Genomic DNA, 20,753 nt, shown 5'->3' with positions numbered 1-20,753 from the left:
ACCCAAGAAATTTCTGTTGATCCTTACTAAGCTAATTTGAGTTGGTCTTTTGCTCTTGGCTACTATAATAGGGACAGATACTACATGATTAAACAGGAGATGTCCTTAACTATCAATATCTTTAAGAATATGTGCTGCTGAAACAATGTGAGTGAATTTAAAATAGAATACCTTTCCACCTACCCCCAAGTTTGAGAGCTTCTTTTAGAGACATTTTATAGAGAGAATGTGCTTGGTGTTGCAGCTTAGTAACGTGTTAGTTTGTCCATGGATGAGTGAGATGTGCTTATTTCCTTGAAAACAAGGTCCATAATAGGATATGAGCAACTGCTGGGGTGTTGATGTGCTGTTCATGGGTTCCTTGCACTCCTGCCTGGCAGGGGTGACCAAGGGTCTGAGGACTGTCTCAACCCCAACCCCAACCAAGGAAGGGTCCTGGTTCTCATTTGAAACTGGTAAGCAAGTATTTTTTACCATGGAATGCAAAGACTGCTGATACAGAAAACCAGTTTTGCTCAGAGTTATGTTTCAAATTGATGAAATGACTCTCTACCTTGGTTAGATAAGCTGCTCTCTTCTCCTTCTTCAAGACGTTTCTTTAAGGCAGAGACCTAAAATGAACCTTAGTTGATTGCTTGTGGGGTTCACTTGGTAACAACTATAAGGCTTAGATAGCATCATTCAAGAAGTCTACAATTCGAAGGATTTCTGAATAGTGGGATGGATTTTCTTATGATTTGAAAGTGCTAACCTCACACTTCTTTATAAAAAGGAACTCATGAAAAATTCGTTTCAGTGGTATACATTCAAAGGATAAAGGAACCTCAACACAGCAGACTAATTGAACTGTTTTTAATCTCTGTCCTGTCAAAGAATAAGATTAAAACAGACACTGTATCAGATGATCAAAAAGTGCAGGCTCCTTGAAGTCCCTGCACATTTGGCCTAAATGCTTGCTAGCTTGTTTTCCAATCAGCTGGTTAGAATGACAGTTTATTAATAATCAGGCAAGCAGAGTGTCCTGTGCTGCAGAGATGACCTTTATGTTCACTGAACATCTGTTCCTGTGCTCTCTAGGGAAAGCCACCTGAAATTAGAAAGAAAAGAGCTTATTGTGGTTGTTAAGAATCATTCTCCTGCTTTTCTCTTAAGTTTTGTGGGACTTCAAAGTGACTCTACAATTTTTGAAATGATCCTTTTAAGTATGTTCAGAAATATATTTTTTTTCATCACTCGGCTGTCAGACCCACAGGGGCCATCTCATACGAAATTATTTATTTAGTTTGAAAAATAACTTTGTAGATGTCACTGCCATGTTGAGTTCTTGATCTTTAAATCCCTTTTTTGGCTCTAAGATTTTGATAGACATGTATTCTTAATGAAAGAGATACAGCTCATACTATAGATATTGTCAATCCTTCTCTTCTTGAATGTTCCTCTGGCTTTGAGATCAGCTGATTCTCGTGTGTTCTGCACCCTCCCTCCTTTCCCTGCTTGGCTGAATCTCATCCTCAGCAAGCATCTTGAACGTGTTTAGTCCCAGTGTTCTGTGTTTGGCTCTCATCTCAATACACACCTTTTCCCCAGCTGATTCAATCCTAGCTCATGGCTCTATGTGTAATCCCCATACTGTGGTTTCCTATATTATTATTAATATATATATATATATATATTATCTCCTGAGCTGTGCCCTGACCTCCAGACCTGTACATATAACTGACTACCCAACGTCTAACTAAGTATCCCACATAAGGATTCAAGTTCAATGCAGAGAAACTGAATCTATTATACTTCCTTCCTGAACCTAGTTCTGGTTGATTTCCTAGCATCAAAACCCCATGCCTAGAAAACATACTAGGATCTTTCCTCTCCTCCTCCCACATCCAGATAGTTACCATATGCAGCAGTATTGACCTCTTTGGCATTTCTAGTATGTCTTCTCCTAACCATCCTACTGATATTGCCTTCATTCAAGTATTCATCATCTCTTACCTAGACTATTGTAAAAGTTTCCTCTTTGAATGCAACCTACACATTGTAGTCAGTGTTACTTACTTTTCCAAAATGAAAACTAAATCATGTTCCCCTCTTTATAAGAATACCCTTCAGGGGGTTGCATTTCATAAGCATGTATTTAAATTCCCTGGTGCCTCTGTGAGGTCCTCCACATCTACCTACCCATCAGTATTAGTTATCTATTGTGCCAGTAATGTAACAAACAGCCACAAAATCTCAGGGACACAATTAAGCCACTGCCTAGGGTGTTCTGCTGGATGGCTGTGCGTGATCCTGACTGGAGTTGATCTTGTGTCTGGCGGTTGTCTGGTCTTCACTGTCTGGGGAGGACTAAGCTGGAATAACTGGGACAACGTGGCTCCGTTTCATGAGTTCCTTATCCTCCAGCCGGCTAACCTGGGGATGACATAGATACAAGAGTGAGTACGAGAAAAAACAAAAGATTTCTTGAGGCCTGTTCAGAATTGGCACCCTGCTATATCTGCTCAATTAAATTGACCAGAGTGAGTTGTAAGACTGGCCAAGATACAAGGGTTCAGGAAATAAATTGTGCTTCTTTAATGATGGGAACTGCAAAGTCATGTGGCAAAAACAGGGAGTAGGGAGAACTGGAGCCTTCCCCGTACCCTCTGTTGTATATTTGAAGAAAGTATCCACTATTCAAATAGTCCTCAGAGCAAATAAAAACTCTCCATTAAAATCTCCATGTGTATTCATTACAGATAATTCAAGGAGGAGAAAACTTCCAAGGAACTATATAATTTTAGTATCCTTGGAGAGAAAAGAATTCCACATCTATAAAAAAGGAAATTATTTGAAATTATGAGAAAAAAGGAACATAAAAGAGATATTGGAAATTAAAAATTGGCAAAATGAGAATGCTGTAAAATTTTGGGGAGCTAAAATTGAGACATTTTCTAGAAAGCAAAACAAAAAAAAAAAGGACAAATAAACAGAAAAGTACAACAAGGAAGAAACAGAATTAGTCAATCCAGGATACCCAATATCTGATTAAGGATTCCAAATTATTGAAGAAAATTGTCAAAAATATAAGAAAATGCAGGTGCTTGGGTTGCCACTGGACAGATCTTCTTCAAAAGATTAGTGGTTTGAATTAACACATTTATTGGCATTTTTCTTCTAGTTCCTTTGATACACTGAATATGGAACACAGATGTAACATGACGAATTAATATTAGCTGTAGTTTGATTTGAAAATGTGGAGGTTGGTGGTGGGAGTAAGGATGGGAACTGACATAGTTTATTACCTGTTGTGCTTAATTAAAACTTATTTTGAAAGTTAAAAAAAAAAGCGGCCCATCAGTAGTCAATGATTACAGGAAATGAACACAATGCAGCTGCTAAATGAGTCCCTTAAATATTGACATGAGGGACTGGAGTGTAACATGTTTAGGAGGAAGTGGGGGAGGAAGCAAAAATAGACCAAAGCAAACATTTACTCAAGATAAATGAAGAGCAATACATCCTGTTTATGCCCTCCAGCCCGAAGAAAACACAGCCATAAGCTTCTGACAAGTTATTTTCTCACATTTCTAATCCTAAGGTCATAGTTGTGAGTTAGTACCTTCTAACAACTTTGATATGTGCTTGTCTATTGGATCAAATGCTAGATAAATGTTTCATGTTTCCTTATCACAGTTCTTCCCAAGGGATTCCATTTTAAAGATTATGGAACTATATAGAGAGTTCATAGGAGAAACTTAGGCAACTGAGCAGGTAACTTGGAACAGATATGTTTTTCTCCAAATTTTGGAAAATGGAAACTAAAGTCAGTAAGGTCTGATGTGGCTGGATGCTTGCTCAGTTCTCTCTCTGTACCTTTCAGGAATAATGTGGCCAGCAGGGGAGTTTAAAATCTTTGTAGAGAAATCACAAATCAAAGGAATAGACAGTGCATGAAAGGAGTTTCTTTTTTCTTTTAATGAGTGAGAAGATCTGGCTAGGACCGTGAACTCTTCACGCTCGCTGTGCGGGATGTTAGGCCAAAAGGTTTACTAGGCAAAACTGAACTCATTGCATCTCATCTCTATGGATTAAAAAAAAAAGTATTTCTGGAGCTCTGTTAGGTGAGAATGGTGTAAAAATGGTAAGCACTTTTAAAAAGGTCTGCTCTTACTTGTATTTATCTATCCTCATAGTGCTGAGTAGCTGAGTTCGGAATTAGATTGCATTTCACAAACCTTTAAATATTGGACATTCATTGAATGAAAATGATCAAATTTACTCTCTGATCTTCCTGCTGCACTTTCCTTTAAACATACGTGACTAAAAATGAGCAATGTATTGGTGATGCTGCTTTCACAGTGCACAACGGTTGGGAAGGATGGTGACGAACTCAGAGAATACATTGCAAGGGGTGTCCTGAAAGGAAAACACGAAATGTAAGCAAAATTTCAAGCAAGTAGCAGCTGTTTCCTCTCCTTCAACAGGAGAGGGAAATAGTTCTGAAATATAGGCAGAATCCTGGCACATGTGGAGAAATGGTCTGAAGAAAAAATGAAGTCCACGTTTGAATAGTTGGAGTTTTGTTAATTGGGGTAGGTTGGGGAAGGTGTGTCACAGGGAGGTTAATAGGATAAGACAAGTCTTGAAATGGACCAGCTTGTGATAGGCTCTATCTTAAGAGTGTTGATGTGACTAAAGTGCTATACATCTTATCATGCAGCCCGCGCTCAATAAAGGGTACCTCTGTTACTAAGTCAGCTTTACACGAAAGCAGATAAGAATTAATCTGATTATTAGCTGCTCCTGTCTTCTCCCCTCAATGTTTTATTGGTATAGTGTATACCATTTTAAATTTTAATTCCCTCACATATCTCAAAGTCTTTTTAATCTTCCAAAAATGAATTTGTAAATGCAAATACTCTAGATATCTTCTTATCATTTCGGCTGGTCTGAACAGAGCCAGTTCATTTTTTTAATATATATTTTGCAAATTTTCAAAATATCCATTTCATTCATCATTGTAAGCAACATCATATGCTTTGTTGTTTTAAAAATAGAGACACCATAAACAAATAAGATTGAAGACTCACAGTGTACATCAGCAGCTAAAAGGCCTGGAACTATCCTACAGAAAAGAAACTGTTGTCTAACTTTAGAATTTCCCAATTTGATCAGAGCCCATTTTTGTTAGCAGCATCTATTCATGTGCCATGGCTACATTTCAGCTTAAGACTACACACTAGTGGGAAGAATTATTTTCTGAACTTAATAGTTAACTGAGAAAGATTCTTTAGGAATAGGACATAGATTAGACATTTGTACCAAGGGAATCAGAGAGTGGATACTGAAATGGGAGACAGGAGGACGGCAGTTTGGTTTTTCCTACCTCAAAAGGGCGAAGAAGAGAAGTCATATGACCAGTGGTCTGCCTCTGGCTTATCCACATACCAGCCATTGACCTGTGCTTACCTTTAACCAGATAGCCTGTGTGGTCCCCAGTTTTTCCCTGGGTCAAATAGGGTAGGAGGAGGCAAGGAATTTCTAGGGTCTCATCTAGATCATCCTTGTCTTAATTATTTTGTTTTGAAAAGTGCATAATATTTTTTACTTTGGTGTAGGTGATAGTGGCGTAAGTTTATTATTTTAAACTTTAGAGTCCCCCCCTTCAAAGCCTCTAGGATAGGTCGATAAAGATTTTTGACATCAAGAGTTTAAATTTTTTTTTTTGCAGTTTGAAGAATGTTAGTTTTTATAATTCAAGATCTTGATCTAGTTCTATTTTATTGAAGCAAAAACCAAATAAATATTTTTCTTTTCAAAATAATGGGAGTTATTTTTGATGGAAAGATCAACCCATGATTCCATTGCCTCATCTTTATGTCCACTCGGCTTACTGGCCCACAAACCAAATCTTCACACAATGGAAGAATTAGAAGATACCTCATGCTCAGTGGCTCACTGGAATTACTCCATAAACCAGCAATTGTACTTCACTAATGCGTTCGCTGTTGACTCAGGTTATCCTGATCTTGGGGAGGGACTGTGGTGTTTTCACACAAGCAGCCCTGCAGGTCATGTGGTTAGCTTTTGTGGTGAGATGAGCTGTAACAGATTTAGAAGCTTTATGGATTTAACGGCCATAGTGTGGGTTGGTTGGCAAAGACTGAGGACAAAAAGAGAGGTCTAGGGGACATTCCTACCCTTTGAATAGGAGGTATGCATATCACTGGATTTTTTAAAGTAGCAGGTGATTATGAATCACTGTTTTTAAACTTGCTCACTTTTGTGTTATATAATGGAGATATATTAGTAAAATACATAGATGTGTCACAAAATAATTATTCATTATAGCAATTCCAATGATACCACTTTGCACATAAAATATAACAATACTGTTTGTAGCCAGATGAATACTGGTACAATAATTACTTTTCCATCCAACAACTTGTTTGGTTTTGGGTTTTTCCTTCTTTTAATTTTTGGAGGTGGGGGGGGGCAGGGGAAGGACACTTTCTGTGAAACCAAAGTCTTGCTGCTGCTGCTGCTTTTTTGATTGTTTGTGTTTGTTACCAAGGATTGAACCCAGGAGTACTTAACTGCTAAGCAGCCAAAGCAGCCATATCCCCAGATTTACTTATTCAAGACCATTTCACTCTATTTTTTTATATTCTGTGATTGGACATGGAGTTTTTCTGAATATAACTCCCTTGAGATCTAATATTTTTTGCATTTAAAATTACATATGGTATCATCTCAATTGTCAGAAGAAACAGCTAACATTTTCTTGCAACTCTAGTAGGAGCCTTATTTTTAGTAGCCCTGAAATCTGAGGTGTTGCATGTTGCTAGACACAGGCCAGATTTAGGGCTAACTAAGCTCTTCTGGAAAGTTTCATCTTCAAATCATTTTTTGAGATAAAGTTTCAGCAATAGGGTTAAAATTCTCAGAGAATAACAGAACGGAAAAGGAGCAACATCAACTTCAAACCACCACCATTCATGCTGATAAACACCATATTCTCCCAGAAATTCTCACAGACTACTTCATAGAATCAGGCCTTGATCCATCACCATTCCAGGAAAAAACAAATAACCTACGCGGAATGTGCAATAAGTCTGGGGCTTAATGCCAACTCCTAAGATAGTGCTTGCGTTAGGGAAGCTCAAGTGTGAAAAGACAATGAGGAGTTCCTTCCGTTTGGCAGGACAAATCGGTTTTAGAGTAAATCCAGGCAGGAGGAAGAGAAAACAAGCCTCTTGACCCTGATTGAACTTCCTCGTGCGATGCTCCCAGGAGCTCAGCAGAACCCACGGGCTGGTTCTCTGTAACAGAGCCAAGGACGGAGGAGGCAGCTCTAGGGCTTGGTGGGAGGACCCAGGGTACACGCCCCGCTGGCAAGGTGGAGAGCGGGAAGATGATACGTGCTCCAGAGCATCCAGTGGCCTTGCTGTCCCTCTACGCTTCTTCCTCTCTTACATAACGTCCTAACAACGCTTCAACAAGAGCACAAATAGCACTTTATTTAACCATGAACTATCCACCGCTTGGATACTCTCTGCACTGGCAGCATACAGTGATAGTTGGTGCATTTTTACCACATCTGTGATGCAGATAGGAGGTTGACATAGGCAAAGGAGAATCAGAAACGACCAGCGGTTTCCACATCCAGTCTTTTGCTATGACATGCCCAAGAGTATTCACCCTGATCTCTCAGCTCCAGTCCCTTTCTCTTCTCTGGGTCACAATATTCAAAAAGTTCTGCCCCCATACCCCACCCTCTCCCTCCCCTTTGCCCAATCACAGTTCTTCCATTTGGCAGGAAAGATGGTGGAATGAGATGGACATCATTACCCTAGATACATGTATGACTGCACTTATGGTGCAACGCTACATCGTGCAATGAATCAAAATGCATTCTGCGGTCATATATACCTAATTAAAATAAAGAAAGAAAGCTCTGTGCTGTTCAAGAAGAGAGAGAAGGAATAGGAGAGGAGACCCCTTATCCAGGAGAGAGGGTCAGAATTCTACTTCCCAAATAGCTGACCACCCATTGGGCACATCAATGAAAAACCCTGCCTGGTTGCCTTGCCTTGACTATGTTACACAGCTTAACACACCCCCTGTATCAGAATCCTCTTAAGAAAATGGGCCACAGACCTAAATCGGTGTTTGTGGCAATTATTCTGCACTGTCTTCCTTTAACAAATCTTCTCCTACTTCTATCTCTCACCCCCAAACCCGACTCCCCAGGTTATAGTTTGACCTTTTAGGTGCCATTTTAACCAGATCCCTTGGATCTAGTGTTTGCTTCTGGTCTGATTGCTGATTTATGGCTCCCTCTTGTGGACGTCAGCTTGCATTTGCCCCTTCAAGGTATTCACCCCATTTCTAAGGGAGGAGATAATACTTAACGATGTTATGATCTAGTAATGTATTGTACTATGGCTAAAGCATATTGGCTATTAGGAAAGCCTAAGTGTGTCTTGAAGAGTCAGGCTGGATCACACAGAATTGGGAATGGGAAGGAAAAGTTGGACTTTCCAGGCAGACAAGGGGAAAAGATAGAGCTAAGCACGGAATACTTTGGTAAGTAAGTGAACAGAGCTAGGGGAATGGGGGGTCCAGGGTAAAGCTCAAGCTAGCTTTTTGGCTTCAGTGACTGGTGCTGTCTCCCATATTAGAGAACTCTGAAAGTCAGCAATTGCTAAGTAGCCCCCCAGTGTAATATAGTTCTTCAGAGATCAAATAAATCACTACTATAAATTACCACACTTAAACATTTTGAACATGTCCTTGAATGCTTGGAAATATTACTTATATTCAGATAATCAAATTATTACTTAGGCTATCATTAAATAATTTTTCTAAACTTTTTATAAGATTTTTTGCTTTTGTATATTCTTAGAATAATAAAACTACAAATATATGTATATTATTCTATAATATAGGCTTTTTTATTTAATATGACTTCATTAATTCAAAATTACAAGATCCTACTTGGTCATTCCATGTGAGGTGTTCGGTTTCTTTGAGTACGCATCCTCTGTATCCTGTAATGGTGAAGATCATAGAATATTGGCTCTGCTGAGTACAGCTATCCTGTAGGATTTGCAACAGTGACCTTGCCCTCTGCTTCTTTGTACTGTGGGGATTATTACTAGCTCCTGAAGGCATATTATACCTTGGAACTGATGGCATTAAATGTGTTCATGCATATCTCCAGCTATTGGATTGTCCCATCAGTGAGCAAGATTTTCATAGGTTCTGAAGTATTGTCATTGCTGCAACCAGTAAAGTTCAAAGTCATAATAAAATAGCAAAGTGGCTTAAGTGCATATTCTTTGAAAGTACTCTTCATTTGACATGAATTATTCTAGGCAGATAATGTAATTTTTCTTTTGATGCAAGAAAACTACCTTGAAGAGTCAGATAGATACCTCAAAACTGGAGGATTTTTATCCATCTTAGCTTATCAAACAGTTAATTATCTGTACTTAATTTGAGATTGGGAGACGTTGACTAGAGGCTCATATCACCCACTGCTTACTGAAACAAGTTGGGAGTTACAAGTTCCATATTATTAAGAGAATAATAATTTGTACACATATTTTGTCTTTTAATTCTTTATTTTATTTAAAAATTATTTTAAAACTTTTTATTATTAATTATATATACTTATGAGATATGGTGTGATAATTTGTTATGTATCTACAATGTATAATGATCAAATCATGGTAGTTAGCATTTCTAGCTCCTTACGCGTTTTCCATTGTTTTGCAGCACAGTAGGGTAATTACAGTTCATAATATCCTATTAAATATTTTATGAACAGCTACAGGAAAGGAGCATGAAGTATTCAAGCACAAAATAAGGATAGGAGTATAAGGAGATAGAAACATTAATTATCCTGGTTTGATCAAAACACATTGTATACATGTATTAAAAGATCATACTGTGACTCATAAATATGTGCAATTATTGCACACTAATAAAACCATTTTGAATAATAATGAATCTTATATTGTTTACCAATATGGTATATAAAGTGAATAAACAAATATTAGATTGATACAAGAAATGCAACATTTTTTTGTTATTTGTTTCATCTAGATCCCAAAGGAACCAACAATAAGAAAATATTTTTTTTTGTGTGTGTATTCATGTGCATAGGCACCCTTGCATCTTTTCCTAGTTTTTAATGGAGACTTCAGAGAAGGAAGCCAGGTGTTAATAGGGAGTATATGGTCCCTAGAAAATGTCTCTCCCATAATAGGGGAGTCAAAAAAGATCATGGTTTCCAGTTGTGCCTGAGAGAACAAAGGATCCCTTGTAGATGATGTCACAGTCAAAATAATACCAGCCAGGTATTGGAAATTACTTCAATGGAATTTAAATGTTCATTGCAATTTCCTAAGATAATTTCAAGGGGAGGTGTCACCCTAAGCATTGTGGACCTCTTCAATCTGCTCTTATAGATCACCATCATGAACTCAGTTCACACAGGCTTTCTGGAATCCTTAAATCTTTCATCTTTTGCTTAACAATTTTATTTTCCTGTCTCCAGCTGGTTGTCCTCTTAATATAAATCCAATAAGCTTCAGGCTTCTCCAGTTTCCTCTCAGCCCAACAGGCAAGAAGGAGGGCTCCTCTGATTTGTGAGAGCATCCAGGCAGTCATACACGAATGTCTTTTCTCTCTTGCTTGTATATGATGCAAACTTCCATAGTCCTGTAGTGCCTCATTTGGATAGTGGTGAGACTCTGCTTCATCTTCTCTTTCCAAAAGAGTGCAAATCCCAGTGACTGCACTTGAAATGGGTCTCTTTTTTCCCCCAGCAGAACAGAGCTCTACCAGTTCAAAATTCTGCATAGTTCAAAATGCCATCATCAGCACCTTAGAGTGTATACGATTCATTGGAATGTCACTCTTTGAGTCTCAGGATTTTGCCTGGATGCTCCTCACATGCAGTGAGCAGTGTTTTGTTCTGTTTTTGTTTGTTTGTTTTTTATTTTGTTTTTATTTTTTGTGAATGCAGGTCCTCAGTGAGGGAAGCTGCTATAGGAGAGAAGATAAGGAGGCACAGGGCAGAAAGTCATGAGAAGACTCTAAGAAGCTGGCTTCCTGCAGAATTCAGGTTTTAGAAAGTCCTCTCCTTGGGATTAAACTTGATTTTGGGGGACTGGATTGTTCTGAATAAAATTTAGAGTAACTAGTGACATATTCCGTACTGGGGCTTTATGATTGTGTATTTTGTAGTCTACTAATTGGTATGATAGTATTGAGACCTTAGTACTTGTTTTAGAATTTTATTTAAATAGCATGGGCTTCCTTTAGGATTTATTTAGGAAAGATTTCTTTAAGTGCTCTTGATAGAACAATCATCAAGCTCTTTTTTCCTTTACTAAGCAGCTACTGCTATATTATCTCTGTTTTATTGGATTTCTTTTAAAAGTCTGTTTAGAAACACATATCTTTTGAAAAAGGCTTTGAGAGGACTCATATACTAAAGATATTCTCACTATTACTGACAAACACAAAAATGCCCTCTGATAAAGGGCTACAAAGAGGGTTTTCTGATATTCAGAATTAGCTCAAACTTGAATTACTTTCATGTGGCATATGAAAACTGACCTTTTTGCAGCTCAATTGAAATTTAAGATTTTTCTCAAATGAATGTTCAAAGCAGCGGGTGGGTAAAGGACTGAACATCTACTTTTGAAAAACTTACATCCCAATAAAGCAAAAGAGAACATGAGTTTCACTGCTTGTTTTCCACTACTTCAAATCTCTTTTCCACTTAGGAAGATATCAGTGTTCAAATTATTAGTGGTTACTTCTTAAATTTGTGTTGGTCTATGACCCAATTCAGAAAGGAAGAAGATGTAAAAAACAGACCAATCATAAGCCTCATGGACAGACTTAGCAATTCTGTCACTGAAGTAGAAACTTCAGCGAACTAATAAGATGTCACAACCTCAGTGGATTTCAGCCACCCTCTAGCTCGTCTCAGAACTTCACAGATGACAAAAATGACTTGTCCAAGAGCAGTGGCAAAGTGGACACTGGATGTCACCACTTCCCTCTCAGAGCTGTGCCTTCTGTTTCTTGGCAAAACTCAGCTTCCACATGATTTTCTTTGCTTTTAAAATGAGTACTCGGTGTGTACGTAGGTTAGCTTTTGGAGGGGGAGAAGGTGAAAGGGCTTGCGGGACATGGCAAGGAACTTAGGTGTTATCCTGAAGGTGACTGGGAGTTGCTGATCACGTTTGTAATTTAGAAAGTTCATTTTTCACACGTCACTATTCTTAGCTCCTATAATTTATGTCATCTCTGAATCCCTACCTGGCCTCATTTTTATAATATTTCATAACGTAGATCATAGAATTGTCAATGATACCGTGCGGAAGTTGGTTTAAAGGTCCTTGCATGTAGATTTTAGACATACTTGGAGCATATGTGTGTACTTATGTCTTTGAAGTCCTTTCTTCTATTACAAGGAAAATAAATTGCAGAATGGTATATAGCTTCTGGCAAGAACAGCACTTCAGCTGCATTCTTGGAGCAAGGATCCTCCCCCCTCCCCAGTCTGGTACAAATTATGATTCTTAACACTGGGATTTACTTTTATAGAAAACTCAGTTTATCTTAGAAACTACCATTAACAACAGTGAAAGCCAAGACCAAATAGGAATGCACAGTATTTCAATGGCAAGCCCTTTATCGTCCCAACTTTCAGTAAAATTTTGTCTAATTCACTGGATAATGTTTTTCCTAGCTTCATATATGTATAACTGATTTAAAAAAGGCATTTATGTTAAGATTATCAACTTGATGCTCTATACACTTTGAAATGATCGCCAATTATCATATCCTTAACTTCAAGTAATTTTTCTGACTCTCCTTTCTTCTCTCCCTCCCTCCCTCTTTGCCTTCCTTCCTACCTTCATTTTCTTTCTTTCTTTCTTTCTCTCTCTCTTTTCACTAACAGTTCCTCCCCACTAACTTAAGATACAGTGGTGTATCCAAACAGGGCAAAACTGCCATAAGCAGTGGTTCCTAAACAGTAGTGGGCTGGGAATTACTTGGAGTATTGGTTACAGTTCAGATTTTGATCTGGTGGGTTTGGTCCAGGGTGAGGATACAGAACCACTCTAGAGAAATGCGATTCAAGTTGTCACCTGTCCACCTTTTGCATCACACACTGCCTTAGAAGATTTTAACTAGAGGAAAACTCTTTCAAACCCACTGGCAATAAAAAGTCCCTTTAATAATGGCCTGTGGGGGATGGGAAAGTTCTCACTATAAGTTGAGGGCAGTATTAGAGGAAGGGGAGTGGTGGTCTTGTCTTAGTTCTTTGACAATGGGTTAGGGCTCAGACCTGTGAGAAGGGAGAGGAAATAAACAGCTGTGGTGGAGGCAGTCTGTGTTCCTGGATAGATTCATCCGTCTATCCTGGGATAACTTCCAATAATACAGGGCCTGATGAGAATATGTATGGCTGATATTCATTCTTATTTTTGGCTGATACTCTATTGAGGAAAGGCACTGGGTCAAACCAATTTAAAATGGCAGCCCACTTCCTATAACCAACCTACTCCACTGCCCCTTATTCACAGGGCTGGCAAACTTTAGGCAGCCAGCCAGTGGATTTGTTAACAGACATCCAGGGACACTAGCATTTTTCCTTGTTAGAAAAAGTTTTGTTTGTTGGTGTAAATATCAGAAATAAAGCAGTAAGAAATAGAATAGAGAAGTTAGATGTTAGGTTCAATTTTAAGATGGCAGTAAAGAAATGGAAAATTGGGATAGATTTCAAGAAAGAATCAGGGATCTTATGAAAAGTATTTATTTGAATACAGAAAGATACTTCTTTAAATTGTATCAGACCCTTATTATTTAATCTCAATCCAAAACAAACCCAGATTGTATCCTACATTTCTCCTATGCTTAGATCTCAAAGGGTATTGCATACCTATCGGTTTATGTGTATATAAATATGTGTGTTTGTGTGTGTGTGTGTATGTGTATGTGTGTGTGTATTATAAGCTAATTGTGTTATTTAAAATGTAGTTGCAACTACTATAGAATATCATGTGCCAGACACCAGACATAAAATCATAAAATATTTTATTTGAGTCTCAGCAACAGAAATTATTACACTCCATTTTGCAGATAAGGAAAGTAAGGTTTGGGGAGGTTAAACATTTTGCCTGGACTCACAGCTTTGGACAGATCCAGATTCAAATCCCAAGTAAAGCTAATTCTAAACTCCATGCTCCTCATTTTTTTTTTTTTTTGGTCTTTCTTCCTCTTAAAATGAGATTCCAACATTTGCTAAAGTTTGAAGTGTTTCCCTGTTTTCAGAGGCCCAATGATGTAGAGCAAAGTTCTCAGATGGTCCCAGATGAAGGGAACAGCCATCTCCTAGCAACTTGTTGGCAAGTGCCAATTCTCTGACCCAGCACTAGATTTAATCAATCAGATACTGAGTGCAGGGGAGGAAGGGGTCCATCAGTTTGCATTTAACAAGCCCTCTGTGTGATTCTGACGCACAGAAAGTTTGAGATTGGCTTTCTGGAGGAGCCGAAAGCTGAACACTCCTTATTGCTGTCCAAGCTACTAACTGATCATCCGGCCAGCCCACTCCATCCTAGAGGTCACTCCTGGAGAAAATTCCTCACTCTCTCAGATTCCTCAGAGAACCAACAAATGTTTGGTGATCTCAAAGTTTCCTGTAGGTTTTGTTTTGGTTTGAAAAGGTGTCCTATAAACTTTTACTGGTTAAGTAAACAGACAACATTTGAACTAAATTTAACCTCGGTGTTGTGGTGGACTGCAGAAGGTCATCGTGCTTTTTGGTTAACATTTTCATGTTTCTCCACTTCTGCTTTCGTCCAAAATAGGAAGCGGAAGTTCTAAACTACCCTGAAGCTGCTTTTGGTATTTCCGGGCTCCCTGAGACCAGAAAGTAGCGGAAGAGACAAATCTTTCTTGTTAGGTTCCAGAATCCAGGTGCACAGGATCAAAAGTCTGTTAGGTACAGATCAGCATCCCAAGCTTTGATGCTTACCTAAACAAACAGCTTGAACTTTGCTCAACTAGTTGAGCGAGGCAGGTGAGGGAGATAAGGAGATAAGTCAGCTCTAAGGAATGAAGGGAAGTCCCACCAAATAGCTGAGAGCAATAATATTGGAGTCTGTGGCTGCCTTTCCTTTTAATTTTCTAAGGTTGGGGTAATCAAAATCTTCAATATATTGAAGATTGAACTGAGAGAACCAAGAGGAAAAACAGTCTCATCAAATAAGCTCTTTCATTACAATAAAAAATAGCTGAAGAGCTTTAAGGAATTTTGCTGCCAAGAATTTCAGCTGAGATTGAGGCTAATTTAATTCCCTTCTGTTATATGATATCTATAATAAGCAAAGGCACGTATAAGTAGAACAGAGAGAAAGTTCATACCATGTATTTGTTTATTTTTTAGCTTAGATTTTCTTTTCAATTGTTAATTTGTTTCTTTAGGGAAGAATATTCACACTAAAAAACAACTAAGTAAATGTAGATTACTTTTAAAATAATCAAGCTTCTAAATGAGTAATTTGGGAATCAAGCAAATCATTTGGTGTATAATTAGGGAAATTGATAAAGCCCACTCATCTAAAAGGGAAGTGAGAGTTTTTAACTGATAAAAGACCTCATTTGGTAAACCAGTCCACTATGAAATAAAACTAACGGACTTTTATGGCCACATAGTTTAAAATCTTTAGAACACAAGTCTGATAGTGCTGTCAGGTTAAAGGAAATTAGTTGTTCAGTAGCAACCATAAACTATTAGGACTAAGATAATCACATTAGGCTTTGCTTAAGGTACTAACAATCAGTGATGTAACCATAGTGCTTATTTGTTATAAGCACTTGGGACTTGAAGCTTGAAATTTCCAATATGATCATCATCTCCCCTTGAACACCTGATATTATGCTCCTTATGGCTTCCTTAAATATAGGCATACCACTTATGTTTCTTTCTAATCTAAAAGAATACTCATGCACAAGCAGTGTTATCTTGTAGTTTAAAATATTAAGTCAATTTCTGGCACATCCTGAGAGCCTGCACAACTCTCATGTTAGTTAAGAAGTTCTGGATTCCAAGTTGAGCCCTGCTGTGTGTGACAGCTAATCTTTGCTTTAGATCTCCACCTTGTGGTTAGATGTTTAAAATATAAATTCTTGTTGGCATTAGGATCCTGGATTATAGATCCGTTCAAAAAGAAAATCAGGAGAGACCTGATCTGAAAATAACTTATTTGAGATTTATGACTGTGTCTTTAGACATTTATAATTCAGAATTGATATACTTCAGAATGAGTCTTTTCTCTGTGCCTGTGCTGCTTTTTGTTCAACTACCTTGAGAAGTTAGTGTTGGATTTCTTAAGGACTAAAGATACTCTGAGAGAAAGCTTTTGGGTTAATGCTAGAATAGAAGGAGCCAAAGAGGAACCTTGTGAGTGAATCTTGCCTTTCCTTCTGTACACTCAAATGGGTGGATGTAAAAGGGTCCAGAACTTGCAACTTCAGAACACTGGGGAGAGCTTTAAGAAATGTGGTTTAACGTGATCCAAGAAAAGCAGACAGGCAACAACCATAAAGTCCCATTACTCATTTCCTGAGTTTCCTCAGTGCAACATGGAAACACTGTGTGACAGCCACTGGGTATACAGCAGTGTTCTGTGCAAATTATAGATCATGTAGCTCCAGCACGAAGTCCTACAAGGGTGGTTCTGATGTGCTGGAGATCTAAGTGATCTCCGTGTGCGAGGCTCAGTTTACAGAATTTAGTTAGTGAAGCCAGTAGTATTTGATTCTTTTCATTATTTACATATTATCCCTGACCTCTTTCCCCACCCCCCATGTTTAACAGCAAGTACAGGTGACTGATTCTACCTTAAAAACACAGGAGAACTGACAACTTCTTGTCATTTCCATTATTCATAGCAACTAGGCTGATTCTTTTAGGACACAAGTCAGGTCACCATCAATCCTTTGTAAGAAGTCCTTATGGTGGCCATCGGGACCCAATCTGAGTGGCCTGTGTTAGTTCTTCAATCTCCTCTCCTCTATCATCCGCCTCCATTGCTGTAGCCACTTGGCCTTTATGATGGTCTTGGTTCAGAAAAGCCATTAAATTACTGTTCAGGCTTCTTGAAACCCCCCCTTTCCCGACAGCCACGCGGTGTGCTCCCTTATTCAAAATTCATGCTGCTTTCCCGGCCACTCCATTTAAAATTGCAGCACCTCAATCCTGCTTCAGTGCTTTGTTTTATTTTCTTAGCCCCAGCCCACGTACTGTGTGTTTTATATATTTATTTCATATATTGACTGTCTTCTCCCCTGTAATGTGAGCTCTCCAAAGAGAGATTTTGCTTTTTTTTTTCCCACTCTTATATTACTGGCACTCAAAACAAAGGTGAGTAACAGTAAATACTTACTGGAGGAATGACTGTCTAGTCCACTATACCTTTAAGTCCCTTGAGGCCACATCTTGTTTGTTTGTATTCCTGGTACCCAAGCATTGTGCCTGGCTCATAGGTTTTTATTAAATGTTTGGTGGATAAATGAATGAATGCTGACGTGCCTTCCCATGGACTCTCAAATTATTAAGCATGTGAACATGGGATAATGAGTGAAATCTCATCACCGATTTCAAATGTGCTCTGTTGAACTGTCCTTAAGAAAATTTCAGCTACATTTCACATATTCCTGTTGACTTGAGTATTGGGACAGTTTTATTTGAGTATTGAAGATTGCTCTTTTGAAAACTTTATTCTTAAACATCATCTGAGACTTTTCCAGATATCAACTACTTGGTGACTTAAAAATTGAGTGTATATGGGATTTAAAAAAAAAGTTTTTGTATATATTTGAGGTTTCCAACATGATGGGCTTATAGACAGTAAAATGATTACTATAGTGAAGCAAATAAATATCTATCATCTCACATGATTACTTTTTAAATGACAAGAATAGCTAAAACCCAATTATTTAACAAAAAACCCAATTACCATACAATTTCATGAACTATAGTCTGCATGTTTACATTACATCTCTAGACTCATTCATTCTACAAATCTGCTCCAACTATCTCTCACTATTTTCTCCCCCTTTACCACCCCCAGGTAACCACTACTTTGTGCTTGCTTTCTTGCTTGCGCGCTCTCTCTGAATATTTGATTTTTTTTAAAAAAAGATTCGACATAAAGGTGAGATTGTGCAATTTTTTTTTCTGCCTGGCTTATGTAATGTCCTCCAGGCTCATTCATATTGTGGTGCAGAATTAGGATCTCCTTTACAGGGCTGAGCAATATTCCACGATGTGTGTGTGTGTGTGTGTGTGTGTGTGTGTGTGTGTACTTATCTCACAGTTTCTTTGTCCATTTGTCCAGAAATAGCCACTTAGATTGTTTCCACATCATAGCTATTATGAACAATGCTGCCATGAACGTGAGAGTCTAATCTTTATGAGGTGGTACTTTCATCTCCTGTGGGTCTATACCCAGAAGAGAGATTGCTGGGTCCTATGGTAGTTTTGTTTTTAATTTCTTTAGGAATCTCCATACCATTGAAGCCATCCTATTTTCCATAATGTTTCGCTCTACATTCCCACCAAGACTGTATTAGGACTCCGTATTATCCACACCCTCACCAACTTTTATTATCCCTTGATTTTTGATAATCACTATCCTAATGGGTACAAGATGGAAATCTCATAGTGGTTTTAATTTGCATTTCTCCCCATACTAGAGATTGGAGCTCTGCCCTTTTTCCTCTAGTCCAACTGACAAAGTGCCACCACTTTCCGTGGCTTGGAATCTACATCCACTCAAATGAAGAACCCTATCCCTACTCCTGGGAGTCACCTCATATTCATTGCTTCTGTGTCTCCTCCAGCCTGACTCCCCAGCTGTAGTTTCACCCCCAAGATTAAGCACAGGCTGAGGCTAATTATGTCCTGTCCTGAAATCCTCAGTAGCTCCCTTATCAAATCAAAACCAAAGCCTAACTTTAACCTGTTCTCTAGGGTGATGCTTGTTCCATCCCAATCTTTCCTCTCTCCCATTCGGGCCTCCATGACACTCCATTAAAGGAAGGTGCTGCTGTACACAGAAAATTGAATAAGTGGATAGACATTTTAAAATTGTGATGATGCCGTCAGGGTATATTTAGCGGTAGAACATCCATTTAGCATGTGCAAGGTCCTGGATTCAAACCCAGCACCTTCCTACCCCTCCAAAAAATTAACTGGGATGATTTGCTTTTCCTCTCTGAGGTTTCTTTGATGGCAGTGCTGACTACAAATGTTGATGGTTCCAGGAACCTGGAATGTGGAACACATGAAGAGCTTTGTACTCGTATCTCTGGAATAAGACCACGACACTATTTGGGATGGTGGGGAAATCACATCCATATCCTGCTACAGCTGGCTAAATGAGCTGGAGCCATCTGGCTGTCTCTCCTCACCCCTCCTTCTCCTGGAATGAGCTGGTAGACACAGCTTGTGATAAGCAGAGTGAGTGGAAATGAAGACGAGAGGTTTCTAGAACTTGACTGTAATCTGTGCATGAGGATTGCGACATCCTGGCAGGAGCATATACTTCAGCTTTGTTATCTGAAAACTCTGCAGCTGCAGGCAAGTCGCTGAACTTTCTAGTCCCATTACCTTGTCCGCTAAATGTAGAAACTAATTCTACCTTTTGTGGTTTTCAAATCAATTTTGGAAATATTAAAGTAAATGTTTGTATACTTAATATCTGACCCATATTAGTGTTCAGTAAGAGGCAGATGTGTAACAAATTATAATATCTTTATTTTTACTTCTGCTTTTATAACTTTGGAGATTTATTTTATTTTCATATCTAAGTGTCCTTTGGACACCTACATTAAAGAGAGGTTGTTGTTGTTGTTGTTTTCCCACAATGGTAATAAATTCTATGATGATTAGACTTAGGCATTGTACAGTACAAAATTACTTATACACTATTAAATGGAAATAAGTATATAAATAACTAATATTTCTGATAATAAGCTTAGAGTTGTTTACTAGTTGGATAATAGTCACCATAAACATTTTTTGGTGTATTATAATTATATACAATAGTGGGATTCATATATGTCACAATAAAGTTTTTAAAAATAATCTATAAAATTTGGCAGTTCTTATATTAAATATTGTATTTTTAATCTGAGGCTTGATTCTTAAATTTTAAAAAATGAAATTTAAATGGACTTCTGAAAGTCCACAAGACCTATATTTTTAGTCTATAAATAATATTATATCACTGAATTAACATTAATGTTGACATTATAAAAACATTTTAAAATGTTTTACAATTGAAGAGACTTCACAGTTTGCTAAGGAAACTTCATTCTTCAAATAATTCAACCCTAAACCTCTCTAATTGTCATCCTAATAATCAATACAAATAATTAGCTCACTGGGCTTTTTAAATATAAGATAAAAACTCAGGTTGGAATACAGCTCAGTGGTAAAATATTTACCTAGTAATAAGTACAATGCTCTGGATTTCACCTCCAGTTCTGGAAGAAAAGAAAAGGTTCAGACAGGTATGTAGTCTTTTCCATTTCCAGGATAGTAAAAGATGACAAATATTATAGTTAATCTTTATATAATCATGAGACAGAATTTTTGTGAAATCCAAAATCTCATTTGAATTCTAGACAGGTGCAAGATAGCATAGAATCAAAAGGAGCACACA

General features: G+C 38.0%; 1 long non-coding RNA gene across 1 annotated transcript; it reads left to right on the top strand.

Annotated features, from left to right (window-relative positions):
- Window positions 1-348: 348 nt before the first annotated feature.
- Window positions 349-19,995, top strand: LOC308651648. Its single transcript, XR_014022633.1, has 3 exons — window positions 349-455; window positions 11,021-11,119; window positions 19,307-19,995. It is a non-coding gene; the product is annotated as an uncharacterized lncRNA (long non-coding RNA).
- The last annotated feature ends 758 nt before the right edge of the window (window positions 19,996-20,753 follow it).

Source organism: Spermophilus citellus (genome assembly GCF_964194105.1).
Source record: "Spermophilus citellus genome assembly, chromosome: 6".
NCBI lineage: Eukaryota > Metazoa > Chordata > Mammalia > Rodentia > Sciuridae > Spermophilus > Spermophilus citellus.
This window is presented reverse-complemented; position numbering and strand designations above follow the sequence as displayed.